General features: G+C 35.8%; 1 non-coding gene across 1 annotated transcript; it reads left to right on the top strand.

The window, feature by feature from the left end:
• The first annotated feature begins 5908 nt into the window (after positions 1-5908).
• On the top strand, positions 5909-5981 carry Trnat-ugu (transfer RNA threonine (anticodon UGU)). Its single transcript has one exon. It is a non-coding gene; the product is annotated as a tRNA-Thr (tRNA).
• Positions 5982-11607: the final 5626 nt, after the last annotated feature.

The following is an 11607-nucleotide window of genomic DNA, read 5'->3' as shown; positions in this document are numbered from 1 at the left end:
GCGGGAACAGATTGGACAGGGGTGATTGGTGCTCCTAAGTGGGGTACACATTCAAACTGATTGGTTTAGGTCCTGCAATGCCTACGTGCCAAGCAACTCGGAACCCTTAGCTATTAAACAACCAGAAAGTCAGTGGAAATATTTACTGGGCAGTTCCAGTATTGTCCTAACAGCTACAGGGATTACAGGTTTTGGGGGTAGCAGAGGGACTCTAACAATACCTAGTCTTTTACTTTTAAACCCAATCCCTGCACTTTGGAAACTTTAGGATGCCTGGTCTTTTACACTTTAACTCAGGCTCTGCGGCTTAGAATCAGCTTAGAAATTTTACCTTTACAATCCATTTACCATCAAATGCCATAATTCCATTCTTCTTTATGGCTGAGTAATATTCCCTTGTGTACCACTTTTTTTTAAAAAAAAAGCCCACATATTTTATTTTAAACATATCTACCTGAATATTAGCATTTGACATTTTATTTTTAAAATTCTTTTTATTTTTTCTAATTAGTTATACATGACAGTAGAATGCATTTTGATAGATCATACATAAATGGAACATCTCATTCTCCTGGTTGTACATGATGTAGAATTATACAGGTCATGTAATCATATATGCACATAGGGTAATAATGTCTGATTCATTTTACTGTTGTTCCTACCCCCATACCCACTTGTTGAGAGCCACCCCAGTCAGAATGATGCCTGACATTTACCAGAGGGAATGGTTGAAAGGTGACACCAGTGAACCATTGAGATGATGATTTGAATTAAGCTATATATAATTGCTGTGATGCTGGATTGATTGAATTGCATATTTGACCTTTACTGGCTCTTGCTGCCTCAGGCGCCCGCTACTTTGGAGTTCCCGTACAGTTCTCGCAGTGGGGGAAGGGGGTTCAGGAGAGTTCCTGGGGAGCGTGTGTGGTGTGCTGGTGGAGTTCTGAAATAAAGTTTGTTCCTGCTTGAGTGGCTCGTGATTTGTGCCCAGCCAGACTGCGGCACCCCCTCCCCTCCCTTCCCTCCCCTCTGTCTAGTACAAAGTACCTCTATACTCCCTGCCCCCCTTATTGTGAATTAACATCCACATATCAGAGAAAACATTTGGCCTTTGTTTTTTTTTTTGGATTGGCTTAATTTAGCTTAGCATAATATTCTCTAGTTCCATCCATGTACCAGCAAATGCCATAATTTCATTCTTCTGTAAGGCCAAGTAATATTCTATTGTGTATATATACCACAATTTCTTTATCCATTCATCTACTGAAAGACATCTAGGTTGGTTGCACAGTTTAGCTATTGTGATGAGCTGCTATAAACATTTATGTGGCTGTGTCACTGTAGTATGCTCATTTTAAGTCCTTTAGGTATAAACTTAGGAGTGGGATGACTGGGTCAAATGTTGGTTCCATTTCAGGTTTTCTGAGGAATCTCCATACTGCTTTTGAGTAGTTATGCTAATTTGCAGTCCCCCCAGCTATGTGTAAATGTACAGTTTTCCCTACATTCTTGCCAGCCTTTATTGTGGCTTGTATTCTTGATAATTTCCATTCTGACTAGAGTGAATCTCAAACATACAATTAGCACTTTGCCATTTCTACCTTATTTCTCATCTACAGCATATAAAATGACCTTCACACGTATATTGTATTTTTTGTCTTTTTAATTTGGTTCTCAGGTCTCTCTCTGGACAGTGACCATAAACTTCAGTCCTATGTGACAGGACTTCAGGTATGGCTATTTACAACACCTTTCAGGAGAAACTTAGTATGTTAGAATAACTAAGTTTCCCATGATTATGTATCCAAAGAAAATGAAATCAGCATATTAAAGAATACCTGAATGTGCATGTTATTGCAGTAATATTCACAGTTATGACTACCTTCCAATCTACAGTACCTTCCAAATTACAGTATCAATTCTAGATTTATTCCTGTTTAAGACATATGAAAACGTACAGCATAGAATCAAAGATATACACTGTTTTTCTTTGTGGCTTCCCAGTTTTCAGTGTAAAATTATGATTTCTCATGCAGCATATTCAGATTTTAACATGTCTTATTGTTTATATTAGCATGTATTAATTCTATATGTTATTGGGTTCAGTGTGATACTTCCACACATTCTATGATGTGCACTAATAAAATCCAACCTCTCTTTATTCACCCTTCCCCTATCCAACATCTAATAATTACTATTCTGCATTCAAGTCAATATTTTTAGTTCCCACATATGAAAAATAACATGCAGTACTTTTCTTTCTGTGTCTGGCTTATTTCTCTTGACATAATGTCATCTAGTTCCATGCATTTTCCTGTAAATGACAGGATCCTAACTGGACACAGACCCACAACCTGGACACAGACCCACAACCAGCAAGAGAGAAAGATTCAAAATAAGAGACCAGTGGAAAAACTTTTGCTGGTTAGCCTTTGAAATAGCCTTGCTGGCCTAATTCTTGTTTTGGGGGGAGCAAGCCACAAATTCTATGGAGTAGCACTGTAACTATTGAGCATGTCTATGGAGTTGATGTGGAATACGGTTGGAGTGGGTTGAGTAAAGTGTTGTATCTAGCAGTCCCATAGAGAAGAGTCAAAAGAAAGTGTATAAAAAATTTAACTGGGTTAAATCTATTGAGAAATTGAGAGGAAATAGAAGGATTCTATGTCGTGGATAACTAATTCTAGCTTTCTGGTATAAGTTAAATTCATTTTCAGAATGGGTGCTGGGCAATAAAAAACTATATGAATTAATTAAAATATTTAAAATAGGAATTCTGGTAGTACACTAATATATCTAAAATATATATTAACTATATATACATGTATGTATATATAATCATATATATACATATATGTAATAACTCTAATATAGATGTAGATATTGTTATGGTTTAGATCTGAGGTATTCCTCCAAAAGCTCATGTGTGATTTAAAAGAGGAATGATTGGGTTATGAAAGCCTTACCCCAATCAGTGAATTAACACCCTGATGGAATTAACTGAGTAGTAACTAAAGGCAGGCAGAATGTGGCTGGGAGAGGTGGATCATTTGGGGTGTGCCTTTGGGTATATATTTTGTATCTGGTGAGTTTAGTCTCTCTCTGCTCTCTGATCATTATGTGAGTTGCTTCCCTCCACCATACTCTTTCACCATGATGTTCTGCCTCCCCTGAAGTCCAGAGGAATAGAGCTGGCCTTCTGTGGACTGAGACATCTGAAACCGTGAGTCCCCAAATAAACTTTTCCTTCTCTACAAGTCTTTTAGTCACAATAGCAAAAAAACTAACTAAAACAGAAATAGATGAGATCACAAAGTAAAAGGTAATATATTGGGCCATATTATAAAGGACAATGTTTAAGCATTTTTCCACAACAACACACAAGAATATAAAAGGTAAGACACCAGTATTATAAACAGAAAACTCATCATTCACAGAGAAAACCAGTGTATTCCTTTTATCCTATAGTGTACATCCTATAGTGTACATGGCTAAATATAAGACTGGTATTGTAAAGACACTATTAGTGAGAAGACAGTCATAATATGATTAGCCTTGTGTACACACACATGAAATTAGTCTAAAAATCTGTCCTTATCACCTTCTGGTGAGATTCTGAACTCCACAATTTGAAGAGGTAGCTATCAATAGGTTAAACAGGTAATATTTGAGTCGTATAGAACATTCCCAAATAATGTAGCATCAACAAAACTCTTATTAACAGAGATATTAACAACATGAGGGAAATTATGGACAAGATGAGTTAAAAACAAGAGTCAGAAAACATCTGAAAGACAAATTTGAAAAGTATCATTATTAATGCATTTTTATTTTGTTTTCCATTTCATGTAATTATAAAAGTAAGTTTAATGTTGATTTTATATAAATTAAATTATGAGATAAAAATCTTAAGTTATAAGAAATTCTGTGTCATAGGTTGTCAATAGTTTTTATTCTTTCATTGTGAGGTAAAATAGAAATGCATTTCACAATTGATGAAAATGATACTCTTTGCAATTCCTGAGAAAAAACTAGCCACTGTGATATTGCATGCTTGTAATCTCGGTGACTTGGGAGGCTGAGTCAAGAGGATTTAAGTTCAAAACAAGTCTGGATAATTTAATGAGACTCTGTCTCAAAACAAAAAAGGGATAAGGATGTAGTTCCGTGGTACAGTTTGTGCCTTACATCTGGAAGGCCCTGGGTCTAAAAAAAAAAAAAAAAAGTATTCAGTATTAACAAGTACTAGTTGTTACTACAAATCTGCTATTAGCATATAGTTTCTAGGTCTTACAATATTTCAAGAGGTCCTTACAATATTTCAAGAGGCAGACATAATTACCACTCCCATGGTCCAGTTCTGAAATAGCTCAAGTCTTACAAGAAAGGAATAGAAGAACCTTGAGCTTGACTCAGTCTGTCTCCAGAGTCTTTGTTCACATTAACTGTGTTATTCTTTTTTCTTAACTGGACATGGTGGTATGTGCCTAAAAATTGGAGGCTAGCCTTGGTAACATAAACTCTATCTCAAAATGAAAAAATAAAAGGGATAGATTTGTAGCACAGAGGTAGAAGATTCCTGGGTTCATTTCCTGGTATTGCAAATACATATAAATTTTTTTTCTCATACATGGCAAACTTTTTCTAGGTTTAGGTTGTGTTTAAGAATTCTTTCCCTACACCATTGTCAATAACTCATTTTCCCAAATCAAATTCTAAATAATATATTAAATATTTCTATATTCCATCTATGATCCACATGGACTTGAAATTATATTCAATATGAGTTGAAAGGAATATTTTTGGCTGAGGATGTACATCAGTGGTAGAATGCTAACCTAGCATGTGTGAGGACTTTGATTCAATCCCATGGAGGATATCCAATATCATGCAACATTTACAGATGATTCATCTTTTCTCTATTAGTCTTTCTCATGAATTATTTTATGAATTATTTGCTTACATATGTGTATCAGTTTAGGTTAGGGTTTTTAAATTTTTTTCCTTGATTTTTTTCTCTGTACATTTTCTTTTTATGGAGAGAATTTACTTAATTCCCAGAGATCCCTTGAGACCTCATTCCCTTAATCATGATGGTATTCTGTAATGAAGAAAGCAGAGGGTAAATACTTGCATGCCTACCTCTATACCAATATATTCAGGTATATCTTGAATAAATAGGAAAGTTTAGAACTTTGGAACATTACTGCCAACACTATGTCTCTAACATCATTTATGAATTTTAGGCAACCCCTCCAAACATCCCCTCTTTATGTTTTTTCTATATATATTCAGTGAATTTCATTCAGTCTTACCTCTCATGCCTTGTCTTTCCCTGTTTTCTACAGCTTACCTTTCATTCCATGAGCAATACCAGCAGAGCAGGTACAAATACAGACATCCCTGGTGTTTCCTGCACTACCATAGAGAACCCGGTGGGCGTCTCCTTATCTTTCAAACTACAATCACCTAGGCTGTGGCCATGGTTGGCACAGCTAAACTAAGATCCTTTCCAGGGGATCTGCATCAGCAAGAACATCTGCTCCCTGACCTTCCTCCTGTATGGATTAGGAAATTCAGTTCTTTTACATAAAGTACAAATTTGTTAAACAGTCATCCTGCTTGCCAACCAATTATAAGATACCATTTCAGCTTAATCTTATAATAGAAGGTCTATTTTGTCATGAAATGTCTTTAAGACTTTGGTATAAAATTAGTTTGGTGGGAGAGCACATAAACATCAAGTAAAACAAATCTTATATTTTGTTTTGAATATGGGTACTTTCCTTTGTTTAAATATATTTATGATCATTTTTTAAAGAATCTTTTCAATCATTTTAATCTTTACTGGCATCACTCTTTCCTATATTGAATGATAATACCATTGTTATTAAAGAAAGTTGGGGCTGGGAATATAGCTCAGTTGGTAGAGTGTTTGCCTTGTATGCACAAGGCCCTGGGTTCAATCCCCAGAACCACCAAAAAAAAAAAAAGAAAAAAGAAAAGAAAGTGTATGCTATGCATTTTATATAAACCTTAATGGTTTTTTAATAACAATTTTCTTCTGCTCTTATAAATAGAAAGCTCTACTTGAAGTATTTCACAATATATTTAGTTTTTCAGCCATGCATAATAGGATTATACAAGTCAAGTTGGGACCCTACTGAGGTAGTTTAACACACTCATACATGATATTTCCTACATCTTTAATGAAGACTGTTCATCCTTGGGCTTGTAATAAGATGGCTGTCACATCCACAGCACAGTTGTGCCAAGGCAGTAGAAGAGGTTGCCAGGAAACCAATTAAAACACCCAGAGATAGCATAGGAGACATAATAGTTTATTGAGATAGGTTTACAGAGAAGATTCAGTGATGATAGGCTGAACAGATAGCATCTCCCTACCTCACTGTGCTTTGCCAAGAAAGACCACCCTTCCCTCTTATCACTCTCTTATTTTGTCCTATAGTGACTGACTGGATCAATGACATATCATTTCCAACTTTCCCTCCATTCCACCCCAATTACCACTAAAAGAAGGGTTTTATTTGTTAGTTTGCAGGACCAGTGACATCATCAGCATCGGCTTGCTCAGTTTGCTGGTATAATAATCATTCCAAGGAGCAACTGCCCTGGTGTACATGCAAGAAAATAATTTTCTACAGTTAACATTAGCTTGCCCTAGTCCCAGTGTATTGCAGGACAGCCAGAGTGCTTCAAGATATGTATCTGAACATTCCTGCCCCTTAACTTGCCTAGGGCTTGGGAACAGAAAGGGACCATGCAGCTACATGTGTTTAGAGAATGGCTATGTCATGTAAAAGATTCTGTATTCTTATAGTCAGGAATGAAATTTAAAAGTTTGAAGATCATGTTAATAAATGATTTATTCTTTTGTCTTCAGCTTTTTTTCTAGACCACTTCGACAATTCTGTCAACCATGTCTTGGTGAAATAGAGAGCACACACTGGCCTGGGGTTGTGGCTCAGTGGTAAAGTACTCACCTAGCATGCATGAAGCACTGGATTTGATCCTCGGCACCATTTTAAAATGAAGGTTATTGTCCACCTATAATTAAGACAATTTTTTTTTTAAAGATTTAAAAGAGGGGCTGGGGATGTGGCTCAAGAGGTAGCACGCTCGCCTGGCATGCACGGGGCGCTGGGTTCGATTCTCAGCACCACATAAAAATAAAGATGTTGTGTCCACTGAAAACTAAAAAATAAATATTAAAAAATTCTCTCTCTTTCTCTTAAAAAAAAAAGATTTAAAAGAAAAAAAAAAAGAGAGCACATACCACACTGCCTATAGGGGAGCCGGCATTATTATTCTCTCCCAAAATTGCTACAGGACATGGAGTATGGCTTGATATATTCCTACCTGTGTACTTCTAGATGGCAATGATAAAGTGAACAAGGGACATTGTAAATGGAACTCTCAAAGAAGCAGTGGAATTTGAAACTCTAAAGGGAAGCCTAGAATTGCTTTAGACACAGTACCTGCAGGAGTGCCCTTTAGGGTCATCTACTGTAAGTCACTGAATAAAAGATTTAAGATGAATTTTATGCAAAAAATAATATCTCTGTCAAATAGATTATTATACATAAAACTGATTTATTTTTATACTTACTGAAAAAAATCTAAAATTATAAAGTAACTAGTTTTTATTCTAATTTGTTATACATGATGGCAGAATGCAATTCATTTCATATTACACATATAGAGCACAATTTTTCAAGTCACTGTACGCAAGGTATTTTCACACCACTCATGTCTTATACATGTACTTAGGGTAATGATATCTAACTCATTCCACTATCATTCCTACCCCTTTGCCCTGGCCTTTCCCCTCCCTCCCCTTTGCCCTATCTAAAGTTTCTCCATTCCTCCCATGCTCCCCCCAGACCTCCCCTATTGCCATTATGAGTCAGCATCCTCATATCAAAGAAAACATTCAGTCTTTGTTTTGGGGGGATTGGCTTGCTTCACTTAGCATTATATTCTCCAACTTCATCCATTTACCTGCCAATGCATGATTTTATTCTCTTTTAATGCTGAGTAATGTTCCATTGTGTATGTATATCAAAGTTTCCCTATCCATTCATCTACTGAAGGGCATCTGGATAGGTAGGTTCCATAATTTAGCTATTGTGGATTGTGCTGCTATAAACATTGATATAGCTATGTCCCTGTAGTATGCTGTTTTTAAGTCCTTTGGATATAAACTAAGGAATGGGATATCTGGGTCAAATGGTGGTTCCATTCCCAGTTTTCCAAGGAATCTCCATATGATTTCCAGATTGGCTTCACTAATTTGCAGTCCCACCAGTAATGTATGAGTGCGCCTTTCTCCCCACATTCTTAACAACACTTATTGTTATTTGTATTCTTAATGGCTACCATTCTTACTGGAGTGAGATAAAATTGCTAGAAATGTTGAACACTTTTTCATATATTTGTTGATTGATTGTATATCCTCTTCTAAGAAGTGTCTGTTCAGTTCCTCAGCCCATTTATTAATAGGGTTATTTATAATAGGTTTTTGAGTTCTATATATACACTGGAGATTAGTGCTCTATCTGATGTACATGTGGTAGAAATTTGCTCCCATTCCACAGGCTTTCTATTCACCTGCCTGATTCTTTCTTTTGCTGAGAAGATGCTTTTTGGTTTGAATCCATCCCATTTATTAATGGTGGTTTCAATTCTTGCACTACAGGAGTTTTATTAAGAAAGTGGGGCCTAATCTGACATGATGGATGTTTGGGCCTACTTTTTCTTCCAATAAGCTCAAGATCACTGGTTTAATTCCTAAGTCTGTTGATCCATTTTGAGTTGAGTTTTTTGCTAGAAGCTTAATTTCACCTTGTTACATGTGGATTTCCAGTTTTTCCAGCACCATTTGTTGAAGAGGCTATCTTTTCTTCAATGTACATTTTTGGCACCTTTGTCTATTATAAGATAACTGAAGTGATGTGGATTAGATTCTGTGTCCTCTATTCTGTACCATTGGCCAACAGGTCTATTTTGGTGCCAATACCATGCTGTTTTTCTTACTATTGCTCTGCAGTATAATTTTAGGTCTGGAATAGTAATGCTATCAGCTTCACTCTTCTTGCTAAATATTACTTTGGCTATTCTGGGTCTCTTATTTTTCCAGGTGAATTTCATAATTGCTTTTTCTATTTCTATAAGTAATGCCATTGGGATTTTGATTGGGATTCCATTGAATCTGTATAGATTTTTGGTACTATGGTCATTTTGACAATATTAATTCTGCCTATCCAAGAACAAGGGAGATCTTTCCATCTTCTAAGGTCTTCTTTAATTTCTTTCTTTAGTGTGTTATAGTTTTCATTGTATAGTTCTTTCACCTCTTTCATTAAATGTATTCCCAAGTATTTTTTTTTTAGGGAGGGAGTATTGTAAATGGGAAAAGTTACTAGTTTTATCCACATAGATATAAAAACAATATTAAAATTAGTTTATAAATCAAATCACAAATATCTGGACATTCTGATTATGATAACTCTGAATCTGACTTTAATCCAGAGTCCTGGATATCTTCACATCACTTTCTGTGAAATGAAGGCTAATGGCAATGAAACAGTTTTTTAAATAGAAGCTGTAACATTGTATGATTTTTTTATTAGTTCATTATAGATATATATATATTATTTAGGTTCAGCCTGACATAATCATAAATCAAACTGGAACATAATTTGCCCAATTAAGTCCCAATACTTCCCCTTTCTCTCCTCTTTTCCCTCCTTGTTCACTTTTCTTCAAATTACTGATTTTACTTCTGTTTATTCATAGTTTTTAATTATTGCATTTAAGGATATACATAAAGTCAAAATTCAGTGAAGTATATTCACATATGTATGTAAGAAAATTTGATCAGATTTATTCCACCATTTTCCCCTTTTCTTGTCCCTCTTCCCTCCCCTTTAATCTCCTTCCTCTTCTATTTTCATGATATTTCTGCTATCTTTTTTCTTTTGTCTTATTTTGGTTTAGCTTCTTCTTATGAGAAAAAAAGTCCACCCTTGACTTTCTGCGCCTGGTTTATTTTACTTAGCAGGATGTTATCCAGTTTCATCCTTTTGCCAGCAAATGCAATATTTTCATTCTTCTTTATAGATAAGTAATACTCCATTGTGTGTTTGTGTAAATATATATATATATATATATATATATATATATATATATATACACACACATATATATACATATCACATTTTCTTTATCCTTTCATATGTTGACAAGCACCAAGACTTGTTTCATAGCTTGGCTGTTCTGAACAGTGCTGCTATAAACATTGAAGTGGCTACATTACTACAATATGCTTATTGTAGATATTTTGAATATATAACAAGGATAGTGAGAAGTGGGTTATATAATGTTTTCATTCTTAGTTATTTTGAAGAATCTCCATGCATTTGTGTGTGTGTGTGTGTGTGTGTGTGTGTGTGTGGTGTGTGTGTGGTGTGTGTGCTGGGAATTGAATCCAGGCCCTTGTGTATACAAGGCAAACACTCTACCAACTGAACTATATCCCCAGCCCTTTTCCATACTTCTTTTCAGAGAATTAATTTGCAGCCCCAACAACAATGGATGTGTGTACATTTCCCCCCACATTCTTGCCAACACTTGCTATTATTGGTATTCTTGATAATTTTCATCCTAAATGGAATGAATTGAAATCTCTGTGTGGTTTTGATTTTAATTTCCCTGATTGATAGAGATATGGAACTGTTTTTCATGTATTTGTTGGCTATTTGTATTCCTTCTTTTGAGAAGTGGCTTTAGTTCTTTTGCCCATTCATTGATTGGATAATGATGATGAATGATGATGATGATGATATTTTGGTGTTAAGTGTTTTGAGTTCTTTGTGTAGTCTGGATATTTTTTTTTTTTAAAGAGAGAGTGAGAGAGGAGAGAGAGAGAGAGAATTTTTATTATTTATTTTTTAGTTCTCGGCGGACACAACATCTTTGTTGGTATGTGGTGCTGAGGATCGAACCCGGGCCGCACGCATGCCAGGCGAGCGCGCTACCGCTTGAGCCACATCCCCAGCCCTAGTCTGGATATTAATTCCCTCTCAGAGGAGCAGGTGGCAAATATATTTTTCCATTTTATAGGCTGTCCTTATACTCTTAATTGTTCCCTTTGCTGTACAGAAGCTTTTTAATTGGATACTATCCCATTTATTGATTTTTGGTTATTTCTTGATTTTTTGGGGGGGGTAACCAGAGATTGAATTCAGGGGCACTCAACCACTGAGTCACATTCCCCATTTTATGCAGAGACAGGGTCTCACTAAGTTGTTTAGTGCCTCGCTTATGCTGAGGCTGGCTTTGAACTCATGATCCTCCTGCCTCAGCCTCTCAAGCTGCTGGGATTGCAGACGTGTGCCACCATGCCTGGCTTATTTCTTATCTTTAGGAGTCTTTGAAGGAAATAAATTCCTGTGCCAATATGCAGGAATATTTAGAGTATATTTTCTTCCAGCAGTTGCAAAGTTTCTGGTCTATTTTCTAGGTCTTTGATCCACTTTGAGTTGACTTTTGTGCAAGGTGATATGTAGAAATTAAGTTTTATTC

Source organism: Urocitellus parryii, chromosome 6, assembly GCF_045843805.1.
Source record: "Urocitellus parryii isolate mUroPar1 chromosome 6, mUroPar1.hap1, whole genome shotgun sequence".
Lineage (NCBI taxonomy): Eukaryota > Metazoa > Chordata > Mammalia > Rodentia > Sciuridae > Urocitellus > Urocitellus parryii.
Note: the sequence above shows the minus strand (reverse complement) of the source record. Positions and strands in the feature narration are given on the sequence as shown.